Genomic DNA, 21,862 nt, shown 5'->3' with positions numbered 1-21,862 from the left:
TTCTAGATACTCCACGACCAAGGTAAGTGAAACCCAAATAAGACGGTAGGTATTGGGAGGGGGCATTAGAAGGCAGACACACTGAAATCATAATCACAGAAAATAAGTTGATCTGATCATATGGACCACAGCCCTGTCTAACTCAGTGAAACTAAGCCATGCCGTGTGGGGCCACCCAAGACGGGCGGGTCATGGTGGAGAGGTCTGACAGAACGTGGTCCACTGGAGAAGGGAATGACAAACCACTTCAGTATACTTGCCTTGAGAACCCCATGAACAGTATCAAAAGGCAAAATGATAGAATACTGAATAAGGAATTCCCTAGGTCGGTAGTTGACCAGTATGCTACTAGAGATCAGTGGAGAAATAACTCCAGGAAGAATGAAGGGATGGAGCCAAAGCGAAACAAATACCCAGTTGTGGATGTGACTGATGCTAGAAGCAAGGTCCGATGCTGTAAAGAGCAATATTGCATAGGAACCTGGAATGTTAGGTCCATCAATCAAGGTAAATTGGAAGTGGTCAAACAGGAGATGGCAAGAGTAAGTGTCAACATTCTAGGAATCAGTGAATTTAAATGGACTGGAATGGGTGAATTTAACTCAGACGACCATTTATCTAGTACTGTGGGCAGGAATCCCTTAGAAGAAATGGAGCAGCCATCATGGTCAACAAAAGAGTCTGAAAGGCAGTACTTGGATGCAATCTTAAAAACGACAGAATGATTTCTGCTCGTTTCCAAGGCAAACCATTCAATATTACAGTAATCCAAGTCTATGCCCCAAACAGTAATGCTGAAGAAGCCGAAGTTGAACAGTTCTATGAAGACCTACAAGACCTTTTAGAACTAACACCCAAAAAAGAAGTCCTTTTCATTATAGGGGACTGGAATGCAAAAGTAGGAAGTCAAGAAACACCTGGAGTAACAGGCAAATTTGGTCTTGGAGCACGAAATGAAGCCAGGCAAAGGCTAATAGAGTTTTGCCAAGAGAACGCACTGGTCATACCAAACACCCTCTTCCAATAACACAAGAGAAGACTCTACACATGGACATCATCAGATGGTCAACACCAAAATCAGATTGATTATATTCTTTGCAGCCAAAGATGGAGAAGCTGTATACAGTTAGCAAAAACAAGACCAAGAGCTGACTGTGGTTCAGATCATGAACTCCTTAATGCCAAATTCAGACTTAAATTGAAGAAAGTAGGGAAAACCACTAGGCCATTCAGATATGACCTAAATCAAATCCCTTATGATTATACAGTGGAAGTAAGAAATAGATATAAGGGTCTAGATCTGATAGATAGAGTGCCTGATGAACTCTGGACGGAGGTTCGTGACATTGTACAGGAGACAGGGACCAAGATCATCCCCGTGGAAAAGAAATGCAAAAAAGCAAAATGGCTGTCTGAGGAGGCCTTACAAATAGCTGTGAAAAGAAGAGAAGCAAAAAGCAAAGGAGAAAAGGAAAGATATAAGCATCTGAATGCAGAGATCCAAAGAATAGCTAGGAGAGATAAGAAAGCCTTCCTCAGCGATCAATGCAAAGAAATAGAGGAAAACAACAGAATAGGAAAAACAAGAGATCTTTTCAAGAAAATTAGAGATATCAAGGGAACATTTCATGCAAAGATGGGCTCGATTAAGGACAGGAATGGTATGGACCTAACAGAAGCAGAGGATATTAAGAAGAGGTGGTAAAAATACACAGAAGAACTGTACAAAAAAGGTCTTCATGACGAAGATAATCACGATGGTGTTATCACTTACCTGGAACCAGACATCTTGGAATGTGAAGTCAAGTGGGCCTTGGAGAGCATCATGACGAACAAAGCTAGTGGAGGTGATGGAATTCCAAATGAGCTATTTCAAATCTTGAAAGATGATGCTATGAAAGTACTGCACTCAATATGCCAGTAAATTTGGAAAACTCAGCAATGGCCACAGGACTGGAAAAGGTCAGTCTTCATTCCAATCCCAAAGAAAGGCAATGCCAAAGAATGCTCAAACTACCACACAATTGCACTCATCTCACACGCTAATAAAGTCATGCTCAAAATTCTCCAAGCCAGGCTTCAGCAATATGTGATTGTGAACTTCCAGATATTCAAGCAGGTTTTAGAAAAGGCAGATCAACCAGAGATCAAATTGCCAACATCCGCAGGATCATGGAGAAAGCAAGAGAGTTCCAGAAAAACATCTATTTCTGCTTCATTGACTATGCCAAAGCCTTTGACTGTGTGGATCACAATAAACTGTGGAACATTCTGAAAGAGATGGGAATCCCAGACCACCTGACCTGCCTCTTGAGAAACCTGTATGCAGGTCAGGAAACAACAGTTAGAACTGGACATGGAACAACAGACTGGTTCCAAATAGGAAAAGGAGTACGTCAAGGTTGTATATTGTCACCCTGATTATTTAACTTATATGCAGAGTACATCATGAGGAATGCTGGGCTGGAAGAAGCACAAGCTGGAATCAAGATTGCCGGGAGAAATATCAATAACCTCAGATACGCAGATGATACCACCCTTATGGCAGAAAGTGAAGAGGAACTCAAAGGCCTCTTGATGAAAGTGAAAGAGGAGAGTGAAAATGTTGGCTTGAAGCTCAGCATTCAGAAAACGAAGATCACGGCATCTGGTCCCATCACTTCAGGGGAAATAGATAGGGAAACAGTGGAAACAGTGTCAGACTTTATTTTTCTGGGCTCCAAAATCACTGCGGATGCTGATTTCAGCCATGAAATTAAAAGACGCTTATTCCTTGGAAGGAAAGTTATGACCAGCCTAGATAGCATATTAAAAAGCAGAGACATTACTTTGCCAACCAAGGTCCGTCTAGTAAAGTCTATGGTTTTTCCCGTGGTCATGTATGGATGTGAGAGTTGGACTGTGAAGAAAGCTGATCGCCGAAGAATTGATGCTTTTGAACTGTGGTGCTGGAGAAGACTCTTGAGAGTCCCTTGGACTGCAAGGAGATCCAACCAGTCCATTCTAAAGGAGATCAATTCTGGGTGTTCATTGGAAGGACTGATGCTAAAGCTGAAACTCCAATACTTTGGCCACCTCATGCGAAGAGTTGACTCACTGGAAAAGACTCTGATGCTGGGAAGGATTGGGGGTAGGAGGAGACGGGGACGACCGAGAATGAGATGGCTGGATGTCATCACCGACCCTGTGGACACGAGTTTGAGTGAACTCCGGGAGTTGGTGATGGACAGGGCGGCCTGGCGTGCTGTCGTTCATGGGGTTGCAAAGAGTCGGACATGACTGAACGACTGAACTGAACTGAACTGAATTTATATATATTTAATATTATATATATATAATGATGATACTACTCTAATGGCAGAAAGTGAATAGGATCTAAAGAATCTCTTGATGAGGATGAAAGAGCAGAGTGAAAAAGCTGGCTTGAAAATCAACATTAAAAACTTCAAGATCATGGCAACCATTGCCATCATTTCATGGCAAATAGAAGGGGGAAAAGTGGAGGTAGTGACAGATTTTTTTTTTCTTGGGCTCCAAAATCACCTTAGGCTGTGACTGCAGCCATGAAATTAAAAGATGCTTGCTCCTTGGAAGGAAAGCTATGACAAATCTAGACAGCATATTAAAACCAGAGACATCACTTTGCCGACAACGGTCTGTGCACTCAAAGCTATAGTTTTTCCAGTAGTCATGTATGGATGTGAGAGTTGGACCATAAAGAAGGCTGAGTGCAGAAGAATTGATGCTTTCAAACTGGTGCTGGAGAAGGCTCTTGAGAGCCCCTTGGACAGCAAAGAGATCAAACCAGTCAATCCTAAAGGAGATCAACCCTGAATATTCATTGGAAGGACTGATGATGAAGCTGAAGCTCCAATACTTTGGCCACCTGATGCAAAGAGCCGACTCATTGGAAAAGACCCTGATGCAGGGAAAGATTGAGGGCAAGAGGAGGAGAGGGTGGCAGGGGATGAGATGGTTGGATGACATCACCAACTTGTTGGACGTGAATGTGAGTCAACTCTGGTAGATAGTGGAGGGCATAGGAGTCTGATGTGCTACAGTTCATGGGTCACAATGAGTCAGGCATGGCTTACTGACTGAACAGCAATATATATAATGGTGTGTGTATATATTTTTAAGTGATGTGGTGATTGGGTGTCAGGGCACAAGGGCCCAGAAATCACCCCAGAGGTGTCATCTTGCAAATAGGAAGGTTTTACTCCAGTTTTCATATAGACAAAACATTCCCTGAGTTAAATATAAATCAATTTCTCTGAAATAAGCTTCAGTTCAGTTCAGTCGCTCAGTAGTGTCCAACACTTTGCGACCCTGTGAAGCACGCCAGGCCTCCCTGTCCATCACCAACTCCCGGAGTTCACTCAAACTCATGTCCATCAAGTCGGTGATGCCATCCAGCCATCTCAACCTCTGTCGTCCCCTTCTCCTCCTGACCCCGATCCTTCCCAGCATCAGAGTCTTTTCCAGTGAGTCAACACGTCGCATGAGGTGGCCAAAGTATTGGAGTTTCAGCTTTAGCATCAGTCCTTCCAATGAACACCCAGGACTGATCTCCTCTAGAATGGACTGGTTGGATCTCCTTGCAGTCCAAGGGACTCTCAAAAGTCTTCTCCAGCTCCACAGTTCAAAAGCATCAAATCTTCGGCGATCAGCTTTCTTCAGAGTCCAACTCTCGCATCCATACATGACCACGGGAAAAACCATAGCCTTGACTAGGCGGACCTTGGTTGGCAAAGTAATGTCTTTGCTTTTTAATATACTATCTAGGTTGGTCATAACTTTCCTTCCAATGAGTAAGTATCTTTTAATTTCATGGCTTCAATCAGCATCCGCAGTGATTTTGGAACCCCCCTAAAAGTCTGACACTGTTTCCACTGTTTTTCCATCTATTTCCCATGAAGTGATGGGACCGACTCTGTGGACATGAGTTTGAGTGAACTCCAGGAGTTGGTGATGGACAGGGAGGCCTGGCATGCTGTGATTCATGGGGTCGCGGTGAGTCGGATACCACTGAGCAACTGAACTGAACTGAACTGAACTGATGGGACCAGATGCCATGATCTTCATTTTCTGAATGTTGAGCTTCAAGCCAACATTTTCACTCTCCTCTTTGACTTTCATCAAGAGGCTTTTGAGTTCCTTTTCACTTTCTGCAATAAGGGTGGTGTCATCTGCATATCTGAGGTTATTGATACTTGAGGTATAATTGACATGTAAGTTTCATATGTACAACATAACAATTCAATATTCATATATATTGCAAAATAATTGTGACAGTAAATCTAATTAACATCTATCAGCAGTGTAGTTACAATATTTTTCTTATTATGAGCACTTTTAAGATACTTTCTTAGCAGCTTTCAAGTGCACAATGCAGAATTGTTAGCTATAGTCACCATGCTGTACATTACATCCTCACAGCATTTATTTTATGCTTGGAAGTTTGTACATTTCAACTACCTTAACCCTTTCACCCACCTCCATCTCCCACCACCTCTGGCCACCACCAATCTGTTCTCTATGTCTGTGAGCCTGTGATCTTTTTTGTTTGTTTGTTTTTAAATTACACAAATAAATGAGATCACGCCATATAAAAACCTAAAGTGTTTTAAACAATTTATATCACTTTGATTACCACATCTTTTGGGTTTTCCAAAAAGAAGCAGGTTTTGATGAATTTCCCAAATGCTCCAATACAACAGCATCCAGATCTCCCTTCAATCTTAAGTGTTCTTCCATAAACAAGCAAAGCAAAGCAAGACAAGTAAACAAAGAACTGTACAGAATTGCATTAAGGTTCCTACATGATTATCAGTGTGTGTTATATCAGGGATGAAGCTTCTCACTCCTACTTCCTTCATAGGGATGAAATTATAGCTGGTACTTAACATAGAGTTGATAGTTACAAATGCCTCTCTTGGTGGAAGTAGTGGTATATTGTGGAAGAATAAAAATTCACATGTATTTTATTAAAGAAGATGCAAGCTTATTAAGTCACTTCAGTGGTGTCTGACTCTTTGTGACCCTGTGGACTGGAAGCTGCCAGACTCCTCTGTCTATGGGATTGTCCAGGCAAGAATACTGGATTAGGTTGCCATGAACTTCACCAGGGGATCTTTCCAACCCAGGGATCGAACCTGGGTCTCATGCTTCCTGCATTGACAGGTGAGTTCTTTACCACTGTGCCACCAGGGAAGCCCATTAAAAAAGATATGTCATGGTTAAATAAGTCGACTTACTCAAATTTCAATTTTAGAATCAACCTTTAACTTTGGTACACCCAGTTGCATTTGGTTATATGAAATTAGTGTATATATGTGTGAAGTTCACTAAACTCACATGCAAACTTAAGAAACATTTATTTTTAATTAAAAATGTTCATCAGTACATAGTCTTCTGGTTAGAAAATGTGTTTTTAACTCAATTTTTTCTCATAAAAATGTTATGTCATTTCAGGCAAGTATTTCATTTTACTCGAATTAACAATTTGAATTTTCAGTAGTCAGAAAATATTAAAGTATTGATTTTATATATTTAATAATAAATATTAGAAAGGAAAAAAAATTTGCCCCTACTCAATGCAATGAAATTATTAACCATTAGATTGAATGAAACATCAGATCAAAAGTGAGTTCTTTCTGTGTCTCTTTCCATCTCTGTCTCTGTCTGTCCCTCTTCCTCCCTACCTGTCTTTTGGATGAAGGGTTTATGGGAAAACTCAACCACTCACTTTTTGAGAGATCTAAAATTATTTCAAAATAAAAGCTGAATAAAGAAAAACTATTAACATAATCAGCTTTAATTATAACGTTGGCTATAAACAATCTACAAGAATATTTTCTGAAATAATACTTAAGATGATAAGATGTTGGAAATAAAATCCGTGTATAAAGCAAGGAATTGATATAACCGTGTAATGACATATAGTGCAGCAATTCAATTTTAACAAGAATATTTTTTGATAAGGGAAAAATGTACATGATTTATTAAGTGAAAGATACCACCAAAGAGTTGTGCAGCGTCGCTTAAATTGCATATAAATATGCACATTTATGGAAAAGGAAATGGCAACCCACTCCGGCATTCTTGCCTGGGAAATTCCATGTACAGAGGAGTCTGACAGGTCACAAAGAATCAGACGTGACTGAGCATGACACAATGCACATTTATGCATAAACCAAGTAGGGTTCCTCAGTAAAATGTGTATTTGGCTGTCTCTCTGTGTTTGACTTGTAAATAGTGATTTCTTCTTTCTTTTTCCTTTTGTTTTCTTGTTTTATGATTTTCCAAGTTGGGCATGCATTAATTCTACAACAATTAAAAAGCTTAAACTAATTCCCTAAGATTTGCTAAAGAAGAATAATTAACTCCAAGATGTTAACGTAAAGAAAAATTACCTCTGATCATATTTAGATTAAGGCAGACTAAATATTCTGGTGCATTATAGGAAGAGAATATAGCTCTATCTTTAAAAGAACGTTCTTTTACACAACAGTTTATACCAAACTCCAAAGTTTCCTGAGGAATAGCTGAAGTCCCACAAAGACAGTTATGTTTAGCAGATAAAATTTGCTGTGTATTTAGAAGCTTATTTTTGATACTGACTTTTCATCTTAGTCAAGACAGACATTTGTCCTTTCAGTAGATCATTGATTCTGGGATAGAATCCTGCAATAGTGTCCTTGCTATTGATGTTTAACCATGAATTCAACTTTTTTGGTATGGTATTATTTAATGTGGCCGTGGGTTTCTCATTTGGGGGGTATCTCATATAACATCTTACATACTGTATTTAAAAACTAAAATCACATCCAAGACCTAAAATTACTTTCAAACAAATTCATTGGCACAAGCTATTTTAGTGGAATCTTTCTAACAATACATTTTTAAGTGTTTCAAAATGCTATTCACTTTTATTTAATAGATGAAAATGTATATACAGGTGTCCTTTTTGAGAGAGTACTGATATATAAATTCAAGTCTATCCACATTTGAAAGGGTTTTTAGTTTCATTTCAGAAAGGCCTTAGTAATTTTAATAGATTGATAGATTATCAGTTTTATAAAAGTTATAGCTAGGCAAAAGTGTAATGTTGTAGCTTTTCTTACTTTAAAACTTTAATGTCAGTAGCTAGTAACTAGATTTTTTTTTGGTCGCTGTCATTCAAAGTAAAACACAATGGAGTATTACTCAGCAATTAAAAAGAATACATTTGAATCAGTTCTAATGAGGTGGATGAAACTCAAGCCTATTTTACAGATTGAAGTAAGCCAGAGAGAAAAATACCAATACAGTATACTAATGAATATATATGGAATTTAGAAAGATGGTAACGATGACCCTGCATACGAGACAGCAAAAGAGACACAGATGTATAGAACAGTCTTTTGGACTCTGTGGGAGAGGGTGAGGGTGAGATGATTTGGGAGAATGGCATTGAAACATGTATATTATCATATGTGAAACGAATCGCCAGTCCAGGTTTGATGCATGATGCAGGATGCTCAGGGCTGGTGCAATGGGAAGACCCAGAGGGATGAGATGGGGAAGGAGGTGGGAGGGGGCTTCAAGATGGGGAACACATGTACACCCAGGGCGGATTCATGTCAATGTATACAAAACCAGTACAATAATGTAAAGTAATTAGCTTCCAATTAAAATAAATAAATTAAAAATTATTGTAGTAGATGCAGTTTTGACAGCCAAAGTAACAGGTTTGGACAAATGTCTCTAACTTCATGTGGTTTCCTGAGCAATCTTTCTCCTGTCTTCAAGAGAGAAAGAGAATATTTTAGGACAGATGTCGATGCAGCATGTTAAACTTGTAATAGTTCTGGGAATAATGTGAAAATAGCCTATACAGACTATTTTTTTATATTCTCTGCAGCTGTGAGCCTCAACAATAGAAAAAAAATGTCATATTTTAAAATATTTTCTTCACAAGTAAGTTGATTTGACTCGAGTGTTTTGATCAATTCCAAACTAAAATAAAATTTTTACTTTTTCTGAGAATTATAAAAATAATAGACAATTTGATGCTTGAAAGAAGTTAGGAAATATTGAACAACTAAGAGGGAAAAGGCATTTTAGACATGGACTGGTAACCTTTCAAAGATATTGCAATATGAAAAATTAATTCTGAATTTCACTCAGGGTTAACTGATCCTAAATTAAACTTCAGCATCCTAGGTCATTGCTAAGCAATTATTAAGTTTGCTCTGGTTCATAATCTTAGGCTTTTATAGCTAATTTATTGTTAATGGAATTCCCTACTGGTCCATAGAAACCATACATTTGTTAGGAGTCAGGGGTGAGGGAGAAAATGAAATAAAACAGTGAAGCTTAAAATTGAATAATTACTCTAAGCTTAAGCCTACCAGAAGGTTGCATTTGCTATACATGAGTGACCACTGACGAAATTCAATTTATGTAGGGAATGAAAGTCATTTTGGGAAATTAATTTTTAATGTATTAACACATATTTTAAATTAATAGTACCTATTGAAATGAAATGGGGATTGTATCCTTATACCATTCCTTTTTCCAGGAACCTTGTTCCTCTCCTCCCTGTAAGAATTCATTTTTTCCCAAAGCAGATGTCACTGCCTTCCTTTCAGTTGCACCGGGAGCCCTGTTAATGGAATGATCCTTCCCACTCATGGTCTTTTCAATCTGTGAGTGACGCTCAGCTAGTGTAAAAGCAGGCTTGTGTTATACCTCTGCACTTTGCTGGTTTACACGCTGCATGAAGTCCTGTGTTTCCTGAGATGGAGTGGGTATGTCGTCTAATTTAGGAGTCTGGCATGAGCAGGTCCATCCACCTGCATGATTAAGCTCTCAGCAACTTGAATTTGTTTGTAATAAACCTAGCGTTTTGGCCTTAGCCCTGGTCTTGTCTTTCAACTTCTTCAAAGTTAGAAGTAGAGAGGAATGTTATTTTAGAGATTCTATTTGGAGATGTGTCAACGAGATCCACCGATTCTACTTTCTAAAATGATACCATGTCTTGCCTTTTCTCCCATCTTCAGTTCTAGGATACAGCGTTTGTCCTGAACAGCAACAGTTATACTGTATAGCATTTCTCTCTCTAGTACCCTGGAAATTCATTTTCTACATTGCAGTCATGAGAAACATTTTAAGACCTAAGTCTGATAAAGTCAGATTCTCTTTTTAAACTGCTCCCATGATTCAGATTGAATCTGAGCTAAACCTTCTTTGGACGATGGTGTGGCTCTGATCTCATGTTTTGCTGAAAGTTTTCACTTTCTTCTCAGGTTCAAAGGAATTGTTGACAAAATAACACTCGTTGTTATTGTTCAGTCGCTCAGTCGTGTGTGACACTTTGTGACTCCATGTACTGCAGCACGCCAGGCTCCCCTGTCCATCACCATCTCCTGGAACTTGCTCAAACTCACGTCCATTGAGTCGGTGGTGCCATTCAACCATCTTGTCCCTGTATTCCCCTTTTCCTCCTGCCTTCAACTTTTCCCAGCATCAGGGTCTTTTCCAATGAGTCAGTTCTTCGCATCAGGTAGCCAAAGTATTAGAGCTTCAGCTTCAGCATCAACACTTCCAATGAATATTCAGGACTGATTTCCTTTAGGATGGACTGGTTGGATCTCGTTGCAGTCCAAGGGACTCTCAAGAGTCTTCTCCAATTCCACAGTTCAAAAACATCTGTTCTTTGGCACTCGGCTTTCTTTATTGTCCAATTCTTACATCCATACATAACCACTGGAAAAACCATAGCTCTGACTATTCAGACCTTTGTTAAGTAATGTCCCTACTTTTTAATATGCTGTCTAGGTTTGCCATAACTTTTCTTCCAAGGATCAAGTGTGTTTTAATTTCATAGCTGCCATGATTTTGGAGCCCAAGAAAATAAAGTCTCACTGTTGCCATTGTTTCATCTATTCGCCATGAAGTGATGGGACTGGATGCCATATTTTGTTTTCGAATCTGAGTTTAAACCATCTTTTCACTCTCCTCTTTCACATTTATCAAGAGATCTTTAGTTCCTCTTCAATCTCTGCCATAAGCATGGTGTCATCGGCATATCTGAGGTTACTGGTATTTCTCCTGGCAATCTTGATTCTGGCTTGTGCTTCATCCAGCATGGCATTTCGCATGAAGTACTCTGGATATAAGCTAATTAAGCAGGCTGAAAATATACAGCCTTGACATACTCCTTTCCCAGGTTGGAACCAGTGCATTGTTCCGTGTGCAATTCTGTTTCTTCTTTGTAACCTGCATACAGATTTCTCAGGAGGCTGGTGTGGTGTTCTGGTATTCCCATCTCTTGAAGAATTTCCACAGTCTGTTTTGATCCACGCAGTCAAAGACTTTAGCGTAGTCAGTGAAGCAGAAGTGGATTTTTTTTCTGTAATTTTATTGCTTTTTCTATAATCCAACAGATGTTGGCAATTTGATCTCTGGTTCCTCTGCCTTTTTCTAAATTCAGCTTGAACATCTGGAAGTTCTCTGTTCACGTACTGTTGAAGCTTAGCTTGGAGAATTTTGAGCATTACTTTGCTAGTTTGTTAGATTAGTGCAATTGTGAGGTAGTTTGAACATCTTTGACATTGTATTTTTGGGGATTGGAATGAAAACTGACCTTTTCCAGTCCTGTAGCCACTGGTGAGTTTTCCAAATTTGCTGGCATGTTGAGTGCAGCACTTTAACAGAATCTTTTTTAGGATTTTAGGTGTCTTAACTAGAATCACCTCCACTGGCTTTGTTTGTTAAGATGCTTCTTAAGGCCATTTGACTTTGCACTCTAGGATGTCTGGCTCTAGATGAATGACCACACCATCGTGATTATCTGGGTCATTAAGATCTTTTCTGTGTAGTTCTTCCATGTATTCTTGCCACTTTTTCTTAATATCTTCTGCTTCTGTTAGGTACATACCATTTCTGTCCTTTATTGTGCCCATCTTTGCATGAGATGTTCCCTGCATCTCTCCAATTTTCTTGGAGAGATCTCTAGTCTTTCCCATTATATTGTTTTCCTCTATGTCTTTGCACTGATCACTTAGAAAGGCTACCTTTCTCTCCTTGCTATTCTTTGGAACTCTGAATTCAGATGGATATATCTTTGCTTTTCTCCTTTGTCTTTCCCTTCTCTTCCTTTCTCAGCTATTTGTAAGGCCTCCTCCTTTCATTTTTTTTTTTCCCTTGGGAATGGTTTTGATCACTGCCTCCTATACACTGTTTTTAACCTCCATCCATAGTTCATCAGGCCCTCTGTCTATCAGATCTAATCCCTTGAATCTATTTGTCACTCCCACTGTATAATTGTAAGGGATTTGATTTAGGTCATAACTGAATGGTCTAGTGGTTTTCCCTACTTTCTTCAATTTAAGTCTGAATTTGGCAATAAGGAGTTCATGATCTGAGCCATATGACTTGTGACTTGTTTTTGCTGACTCTATAGAGCTTCTCCACATTTGGCTGTAATGAAAAATCTGATTTCGGTATTGACCATCTGGTAATGTCCATGTGTAGAGTTGTGTCTTGCATTGTTGGAAGAGGGTGTTTTCTATGACCAGTTCTCTTGGCAAAACTCTGCTTTCCTTTGCCCTGCTTCATTCTGTACTCCAAGGCCAAACTTGCCCGTTACTCCAGGTATCTCTTAACTTCCTGCTTTTGCGTTCCAGTCCACTATTATAAAAAGGGCATCTTTTCTGGTGTTAGTGCTAGAAGATCTTGTAGGTCTTCATAGAACCATGCAACTTCAGCTTCTTCAGCATTAGTCGTTGGGGCATAGACTTGGATTGCTGTGACACTGAAAGATTTGCCTTGGAAACAAATAGAGATCATGTGCCATTTTTGAGACTGCACACAAGTACTGCACTCCAGACTCTTTTTTTTTTTTGACTATGAGAGCTATTCCATAGCTAAAATAAAAGATAAATAGAGTTGTAGGGATTTTGAATCTGACAGAGTCTAACACAAAGACCAAAACAAGTTAACTTTCAAGGAGAAATCTTTAGACATCTTTAGAAATGTTTTTTTTCTAAACTATTTAACACCAACGCCCAAAGTACACATAACACAAAGTGAAAGTGATGTTGCTCAGTCATGTCTGACTCTTTGAGACCCCATGTACTATAACCCATCAGGCTCCTCTGTCCATGGAATTTTCCAGGCAAGAATACTGGAGTGGTTTGTCATTTCCTTTTCCAGAAGACCTTCCCAACCCAGGAGTTGAAATCTGTGTCTCCCGCATTTACTATCTAAGCCACCAGGAAAGTAAGCAAAATAAAAAATTTGACACAATTCACTCCCTGATACATAAAGTAGAAATGCTTATTATTTTGGTAGTTAACAAAGACCGTCAGGAAAATATGCCCCGACCCTTGTTTTCTCATATGTTGTTTACTTTCTCCATCTTTTTGAATCTTGAGAAGAGAAAACTGATTTTAAGAAATCTAAGAAGGAATAAATACCTAGCACTTTCCCAAATCTGTGGTATTAATGAAGGCTTCCTTGAAATATTGATGTAAGTGATATAATGGTACCAAGGGCATCTATTTTAAAACAGTATTTCACAATTACTGCCCTAATCCATATTGACGTCATGACTAAAGACTCTTAATTTCCCTTGGCAAACAGTTTGCTAACCTCCACCCTAGTTACTTCACACTCGCTGGGCCAATAATCTTTCAACCAACCAATACCCCCACACATTCTGGGACCAGATGCCAGGCAACTAGGGATAGGCTCTACATCCTGGAGTTCATATGATTGTTCAATTGGCCAAAGGCAAGAGAACCCCCAAAATAGCTCACCCCACCCTGCTTGCTATGGGTAAGCTGCTCCATCCACCTCCAGCCCTCTGTCCCTGCTCCCCAGATACAAAGTTTCATGTCTCTCTGCATAGCAGCCCCACTCTTTCTGAGTTGCAAGTAACAGGCTTCCATCTTTCCCAGGTCCCTGTGCTGTGTCTTGTCATCAAAAGAACCTCTGAGTCTTATAAAACATGTAGTGATTTCAGCAGAATGGCACAGCATGACTATGGATTCCTGGAGACCTTCTTGGGGGTACTGGTCTAGGCCGATTAATTTGTTCCAGACAATTGCCAAAGTGCCTGGGGTGGCTGGGTGCTTGTTAGTGAGCTTGGCTTGAGGTCACTATACCTGCAGGGGTGAGGGCTATATTTCTCCCCACTCACATTCCCACAGCATATGAATATTTAAAGTGAACAGTGCTCATTGGCTAAACTTGATTATTAATAGTTCTTAGCTAATCAAGGAGGTGTTTGCAACATCATCATCATAACAAATATAACCCAAACATCTAGTAAATTCTAGAATTCATCTAAATATGACTGAAGGTCCCTTCTGTGATTGGTGTTTTCTCCAGGTCAACATCAAACAAAATGGAGCCTTGTTGTGGGCTGGCCCTCAGCTACTCCTCATGCTTCTGTTTGGTTTCCTTCTTCTTCTTTTTTTTTTTTTGTGCTATGTGCTTAGTAGTCATGTCCTACTCTTTGTGAACTTATGGATTGTATACCACCAGGCTCCTCTGTCCATGAGATTTTCCAGGCAAAACACTGGAGTGGATTGCGATTTCCTCCTCTAGGGGATCTTCCCAACCCAGGATGGAATCCGCATCTGCCGTGTCTCCTGCATTGCAAGCAGATTCCTTACCCACTGAGCCATTACAGTGAACCCTTCCTCCTTTTTGCTATCATATAACATGCTTTCTTTAGTGTTTAAGAGAGTCTCCTCTACTATTCAGGTCACTCAAACATCCTGCCTGATAGAGCTCAAACTGATGTCAAGATATCAGAAGGTTGATTTTCATGTAATATTTCACAAGTCATATCTTGACTTAGTTTTGAATCATGGCTGGAAATTCCAGTTCCCTTCACAAGCAGCTTGCTAAGCCCACATCCTAACCCCGCCCCCATCAGACTCCACTCTTAAGGGTCTCTATGCATGTATCTCAGCCTCCTCTCATATTGACCCTGTTCTCTAGAACTATGTACCAGACTCAGGGGCGTCCTCACTGCCCTAGAGCCCCCAGAAGTTATTCTAATGAGCCAATCCACATGGAGCTCTTGAAATTTAGTGATCCCACACCTGCTGCTTGCCTTCCACAGGCCCAGCTTCTGTTACCTGCTTCAAGGTACAAGCCTCAGTGTGACCCATTTGGTCACTTTTTCTCATTTGGAGATTTAAGTAGGTGCAAAGAGTTCTGTTTTTCATCTGTCCTGTGTCATTGTGTTTTGTCCTGCTGTCAATTTTTAAGTCATATAAAACCCTATTTCATAAGGCTTTTCACTTTACTCTCATGAGAATATTAAAGTGATATTTTATCTCATATTTGAAATCATACCAACTGTACATTTCTCCATGTCTTAATATGTAGCTTTTAGCATAAATTCTATGCATAGAACATAACCTCCTTTAATACATATGCATCCTCTCTTACATTAAACCCTTCCTGCTTTCTGCCAATTTTTTAGACTCAAACATTTATTTCTAAAGGAGAGAAAGAAAAGAAGAAAAAGGTAAAAAATGAACACGTGGCCATGCTAATCTGATTTTAAAGCCAGAATTTTATAAGGATTTATTATTCCACATCTTGTGAGAGATTTAATCTTGTAACAGTTCAGATCTGCAAATGTGAAAAGGCATGTAAAAAGTGAACGTGAAAGTCGCTCAGCCATGTCCGATTCTTTGTGACCCAAGGACTATACAGTCCCTGGGATTCTCCAGGCCAGATACTGGACTGGGTAGCCTTTCCCTTCTCCAGGGGAATCTTAATTCTTTATTGTCTTTGTCATATTTACCTTAAAAATATGTTCTTTTCCCACTTGGCATAATAGTCAAGTCTTTTATCTGTGAGATGCTGTATTTATTTAAAAAGGATGAGGGTTTTTCTTTTCAAAAGGTCTGGTAAAGCTATCCTTGTGGAGTAAAACTTAAGTTTTACTTGAGAAAAGTTTCCAACCTTTCCTTTCTTTTTTATTTATTGGAGGCTAATTAATTTACAATATTATATTGGTTGGTTTTGCCATACATTGACATGAATCTGCCCCGGGTGTACATGAGTTCCCCTTCCTGAACCCCTCTCCCACCTCCCTCCTCCCCTTATCTTCCCTCTGGGTCATCCCCGCACACCAGCCCTGAGCATCCTGTAACATGCATCGACCCTGAACTGGTGATTCGTTTCACATATGATAATATACATGCTTCAATGCCATTCTCCCAAATCATCCCACCCTCACCATCTCCCACAGAGTCCCAAAGACTGTTCTATACATCTGTGTCTCTTTTACTGTCTCGTATACAGGGTTATCATTTGCATCTTTCTAAATTCCATATATATGCGTTAGTATACTGTATTGGTGTTTTTCTTTCTGGCTTACTTCACTCTGTATAATAGGCTCCAGTTTCATCCCCCTCATTAGAACTGATTCAAATGTATTCTTTTTAATGGCTGAGTAATACTCCATTGTGTATATGTACCAAAGCTTTCTTATCCATTCGTCTGCAGATGGACGTCTAGGTTGCTTTCATGTCCTGGCTATTATAAACAGTGCTGCAATGAATATTGGAGTACACGTGTCTCTTTCAATTCTGGTTTCCTCGGTGTGTATGCCCAGGAGTGCGATTGCTGAATCATATGGCAGTTCTATTTCCAGTTTTTTAAGAAATCTCCACACTGTTCTCCATAGTGGCTGTACTAGTTTGCATTATGGTTCGCTTTTCTCCACATCCCCTCCAGCATTTATTGCATGTAGACTTTTGGATAGTAGCCATTCTGACTGGTGTGAAATGGTCTCTCATTGTGGTTTTGATTTGCATTTCTCTGATTATGAGGGATGTTGAGCATTTTTTCATGTGTTTGTTAGCCATCTGTCTGTCTTCTTTGGAGAAACGTCTCTTTAATTCTTTGGCCCATTTTTTTATTGGGTCGTTTATTTTTCTGGAATTGAGTTGCATGAGTTGCTTGTATATTTTTGAAATTAACCCTTTATCAGTTGCTTCATTTGCTATTATTTTCTCCCTTTCTGAAGGCTGTCTTTTCACCTTGCTTAGAGTTTCCTTTGCTGTGCAGAAGCTTTTGATTTTAATTAGGTCCCATTTGTTTATTTTTGCTTTTATTTCCAATATTCTGAGAGGTGGGTCATGGAGGATCCTGCTGTGACTTATGTCGGAGAGTGTTTTGTCTATGTTCTCCTCTAGGAGTTTTATAGTTTCTGGTCTTACATTTAGATCTTTAATCCATTTTGAGTTTATTTTTGTGATGGTATTAGGAAGTGTTCTAGTTTCACTCTTTTACAAGTGGTTGACCAGTTTTCCCAGCACCACTTGTTAAAGAGACTGTCTTTTCTCCATTTTATATCCTTACCTTCTTTGTCAAAGATAAGGTGTCCATAGGTGCGTGGATTTATCTCTGGGCTTTCTATTTTGTTCCATTGATCTATATTTCTGTCTTTATGCCAGTACGATACTGACTTGATGACTGTGGCTTTGTAATAGAGCCTGAAGTCCGGCAGGGTGATTTCCCCAGTTCCATTCTTCCTCAAGATTGCTTTGGCTTTTCGAGGTTTTTTATATTTCCATACAAATTGTGAGATTATTTGTTCTAGCTCTGTGAAAAACATCGTTGGTAGCTTGATAGGCATTGCATTGAATGTATAAATTACTTTGGGTAGTATACTCATTTTCACAATATTTATTCTTTCAATCCATGAACATGGTATATTTCTCCATCTATTAGTGTCCTCTCTGATTTCTTTCACCAGTGTTTTATAGTTTTCTATGTACAGGTCTTTTGTTTCTTTAGGTAGATATATTCCTAAGTATTTTATTCTTTTCGTTGCAACAGTGAATGGAAAAGTTTCCTTAATTTCTCTTTCTATTTTCTCATTATTATTGTATAGGAATGCAAGGGATTTCTGTGTGTTGATTTTATATCCTGCAACTTTACTGTATTCATTGATTAGCTCTAGTAGTTTTCTGGTAGAGTCTTTAGGGTTTTCTGTGTAGAGGATCATGTCATCAGTGAACAGTGAAAGTTTTACTTCTTCTTTTCCAATTTGGATTCCTTTTATGTCTTTTTCTGCTCTGATTGCTGTGGCCAAAACTTCCAGAACTATGTTGGATAGTAGTGGTGAGAGTGGGCACCCTTGTCTTGTTCCTGACTTTAGGGGAAACGCTTTCAGTTTTTCACCATTGAGGATAATGTTTGCTGTGGGTTTGTCATATATAGCTTTTATTATGTTGAGATATGTTCCTTCTACTCCTACTTTCTGGAGGGTTTTTTAATCATAAATGGATGTTGAATTTTGTCGAAGACTTTCTCTGTAGCTATTGAGATAATCATATGATTTTTATTTTTCAGTTTGTTAATGTGGTGTATTACATTGATTGATTTGTGGATATTGAAGAATCCTTGCATTCCTGGGATAAAGCCCACTTGGTCATGATGTATGATCTTCTTAATGTGTTGTTGGATTCTGATTGCTAGAATTTTGTTAAGGATTTTTGCATCTATGTTCATCAGTGATATTGGCCTGTAGTTTTCTTTTTTTGTGGGATCTTTACGAGGTTTTGGGATTAGGGTGATGGTGGCCTCATAGAATGAGTTTGGAAGTTTCCTTTCCTCAGCAATTTTCTGGAAGAGTTTGAGTAGAATAGGTGTTAGCTCTTCTCTAAATTTTTGGTAGAATTCAGCTGTGAAGCCATCTGGACCTGGGCTTTTGTTTGCTGGAAGATTTTTGATTACCGCTTCTATGTCCATGCTTGTGATGTGTCTGTTAAGATTTTCTATTTCTTCCTGGTTCAGTTTTGGAAAGTTGTACTCTTCTAAGAATTTGTCCATTTCTTGCAAGTTGTCCATTTTATTGCCATATAATTGCTGATAGTATTCTCTAATAATCCTTTGTATTTCTGTGTTGTCGGTTGTGATCTCTCCATTTTCATTTCTAATTTTATAGATTTGGTTTTTCTCCCTTTGTTTCTTGATGACTCTGGGTAGTGGTTTGTCAATTTTATTTACCTTCTCAAAGAACCAGCTTTTGGCTTTGTTGATTTTTGCTATGGCCTCTTTTGTTTCTTTTGCATTTATTTCTGCCCTAATTTTTACAATTTCTTTCCTTATACTAACCCTGGGGTTCTTCATTTCTTCCTTTTCTAGTTTCTTTAGGTGTTCAGTTCAGTTCAGTTCAGTCGCTCAGTCATGTCCGACTCTCTGCGACCCCATGAATCACAGCACGCCAGGCCTCCCTTCCCATCACCAACTCCCGGAGTTCACTCAAACTCGTGTCCACAGAGTCAGTGATGCCATCCAGCCATCTCATTCTCGGTCTTCCCCTTCTCCTCCCAACCCCAACCTTTCCCAACATCAGAGTCTTTTCCAGTGATTCAACTCGTCACATGAGGTGGCCAAAGTTAGGAGTTTCAGCTTTAGCATCAGTCCCTCCAATGAACACCCAGGATTGATCTCCTTTAGAATGGACTGGTTGGATCTCCTTGCAGTATAAGGGACTCTCAAGAGTCTTCTCCAACACCACAGTTCAAAAGCATCGATTCTTCGGCGATCAGCTTTCTTCACGATCCAACTCTCACACCCATATATGACCACGAGTTGACTTTTTTCTTGTTTTTTGAGGTGTGCCTGTATTGCTATGAACCTTCCCCTTAGCACTGCTTTTACAGTGTCCCAGAGGTTTTGGGCTGTTGTGTTTTCATTTTCATTCATTTCTATGCATATTTTGATTTCTCTTCTGATTTGTTCGTTATTCAGCAGCGTGTTGTTCAGTCTCCATATGTTGTCATTTTTAATAGTTTTTCTTCCGTAATTGAGATCTAATCTTACTGCATTGTGGTCAGAAAAGATGCTTGGAATGATTTCAACTTTTTTGAATTTACCAAGGCTAGATTTATGGCCCAGAATGTGATCTATCCTGGAAAAGGTTCCATGTGCACTTGAGAAAAAGGTGAAATTCATTGTTTTGGGGTGAAATGTCCTATAGAGATCTATTAGGTTTAACTTGTCTATTGTATGATTTAAAGTTTGTGTTTCCTTGTTAATTTTCTGTTTAGTTGATCTATCCATAGGTGTGAGTATTAAAATCTCTCACTATTATTGCGTTGTTAATTTCCCCTTTCATACTTGTTAGTAAATCTCTTACATATTGCGGTGCTCCTGTGTTGGGTGCATAAACAGTTGTAATTGTTATATCTTCTTCTTGGATTGATCCTTTGATCATTATGTAGTTTCCTTCTTTGTCTCTTTTCACAGCCTTGTTTTAAAGTCTATTTTATCTGATATGAGTATTGCTACTCCTGCTTTCTTTTGGTCTCTATTTGCTTGGAATATCGTTTTCCAGCCCTTCACTTTCAGTCTGTTTGTGTCCCTCGTTTTGAGGTGGTCTCTTGTAGACAACATATATGGGGGTCTTGTTTTTGTATCCATTCAGCCAGCCTTTGTCTTTTGGTTGGGGCATTCGACCCATTTACGTTTAAGGTAATTATTGATAAGTATGATCCCATTGCCATTTTCTCTGTTGTTTTGGGTTCGAGTTTATATACCCTTTCTGTGTTTCCGGTCTAGAGAAAATCCTTTAGCATTTGTTGGAGAGCTGGTTTGGTAATGCTGAATTCTCTCAGCTTTTGCTTGTCTGTAAAGCTTTTGATTTCTTCTTCATATTTGAATGAGATCCTTGCTGCGTACAGTAATCTGGGCTGTAGGTTATTTTCTTTCATCACTTTAAGTATGTCTTGCCATTCCTTCCTGGCCTGAAGAGTTTCTGTTGAAAGATCAGCTGTTATCCTTATGGGAATTCCCTTGTGTGTTATTTGTTGCTTTTCCCTTGCTGTTTTTAATATTTCTTCTTTGTGTTTGATCTTTGTTAATTTGATTAATATGTGTCTTGGAGTATTTCTCCTTTGGTTTATCCTGTTGGGGACTCTCTGGGTTTCTTGGACTTGGGTGATTATTTCTTTCCCCATTTTAGGGATGTTTTCAACTATTATCTCCTCAAGTATTCTCTCATGGTCTTTCCTTTTATCTTCTTCTTCTGGGACTCCTATGATTCGAATGTTGGAGCGTTTAACATTGTCCCAGAGGTCTCTAATGTTGTCATCATTTCTTTGATTCGTTTTTCTTTTTTCCTCTCTGTTTCATTTATTTCTACAATTCTATCTTCTAGCTCGCTTATCCTGTCTTCTGCCTCTGTTATTCTACTGTTTGTTCCTTCTAGAGTGTTTCTGATCTCATCTATTGCATTATTCATTGTATATTGACTCTTTTTTATTTCCTCTAAATCCTTATTAAACCTTTCTTGCATCTTCTCAATCCTTTTCTCCAGGTTATTTATCTGTAACTCCATTTTACTTTCAAGATTTTGAATCATTTTCACCATCAAAATTCGAAATTCTTTATCAGGTAGATTCCCTATATCTTCCTCTTTTGTTTGGGTTGGTGGGCATTTATCTTGTTCCTTTACTTGCTGGGTATTTCTCTGCCTCTTCATCTTGCTTATATTGCTTTGCTTGGGGTGGCCTTTCCCTCTTCTGGCAGTTTGTGGAGTTCTCTTTATTATGTAGCTTCCTCGCTGTGTGTGGGGTTGGACGGGTGACTTGTCAAGGTTCTCTGGTTAGGGAAGCTTGTGTCGGTGTTCTGGTGGGTGGAGCTGGATTTCTTCTCTCTGGAGTGTAATGAAGTGTCCAGTAATGAGTTATGAGATGTCAGTGGGTTTGGAGTGACTTTGGGCAGCCTGTATATTGAAACTCAGGGCTATTTTCCTGTGTTGCTGGAGAATTTGCGTGGTATGTCTTGCTCTGGAACTTGTTGACCCTTGGTTTTAGTGTAGGTATGAAGG

This window comes from Moschus berezovskii, chromosome 19, assembly GCF_049115385.1.
Source record: "Moschus berezovskii isolate FMDL1 chromosome 19, NW_MosBer_1.0, whole genome shotgun sequence".
Classification (NCBI taxonomy): Eukaryota; Metazoa; Chordata; class Mammalia; order Artiodactyla; family Moschidae; genus Moschus; species Moschus berezovskii.
Note: the sequence above shows the minus strand (reverse complement) of the source record.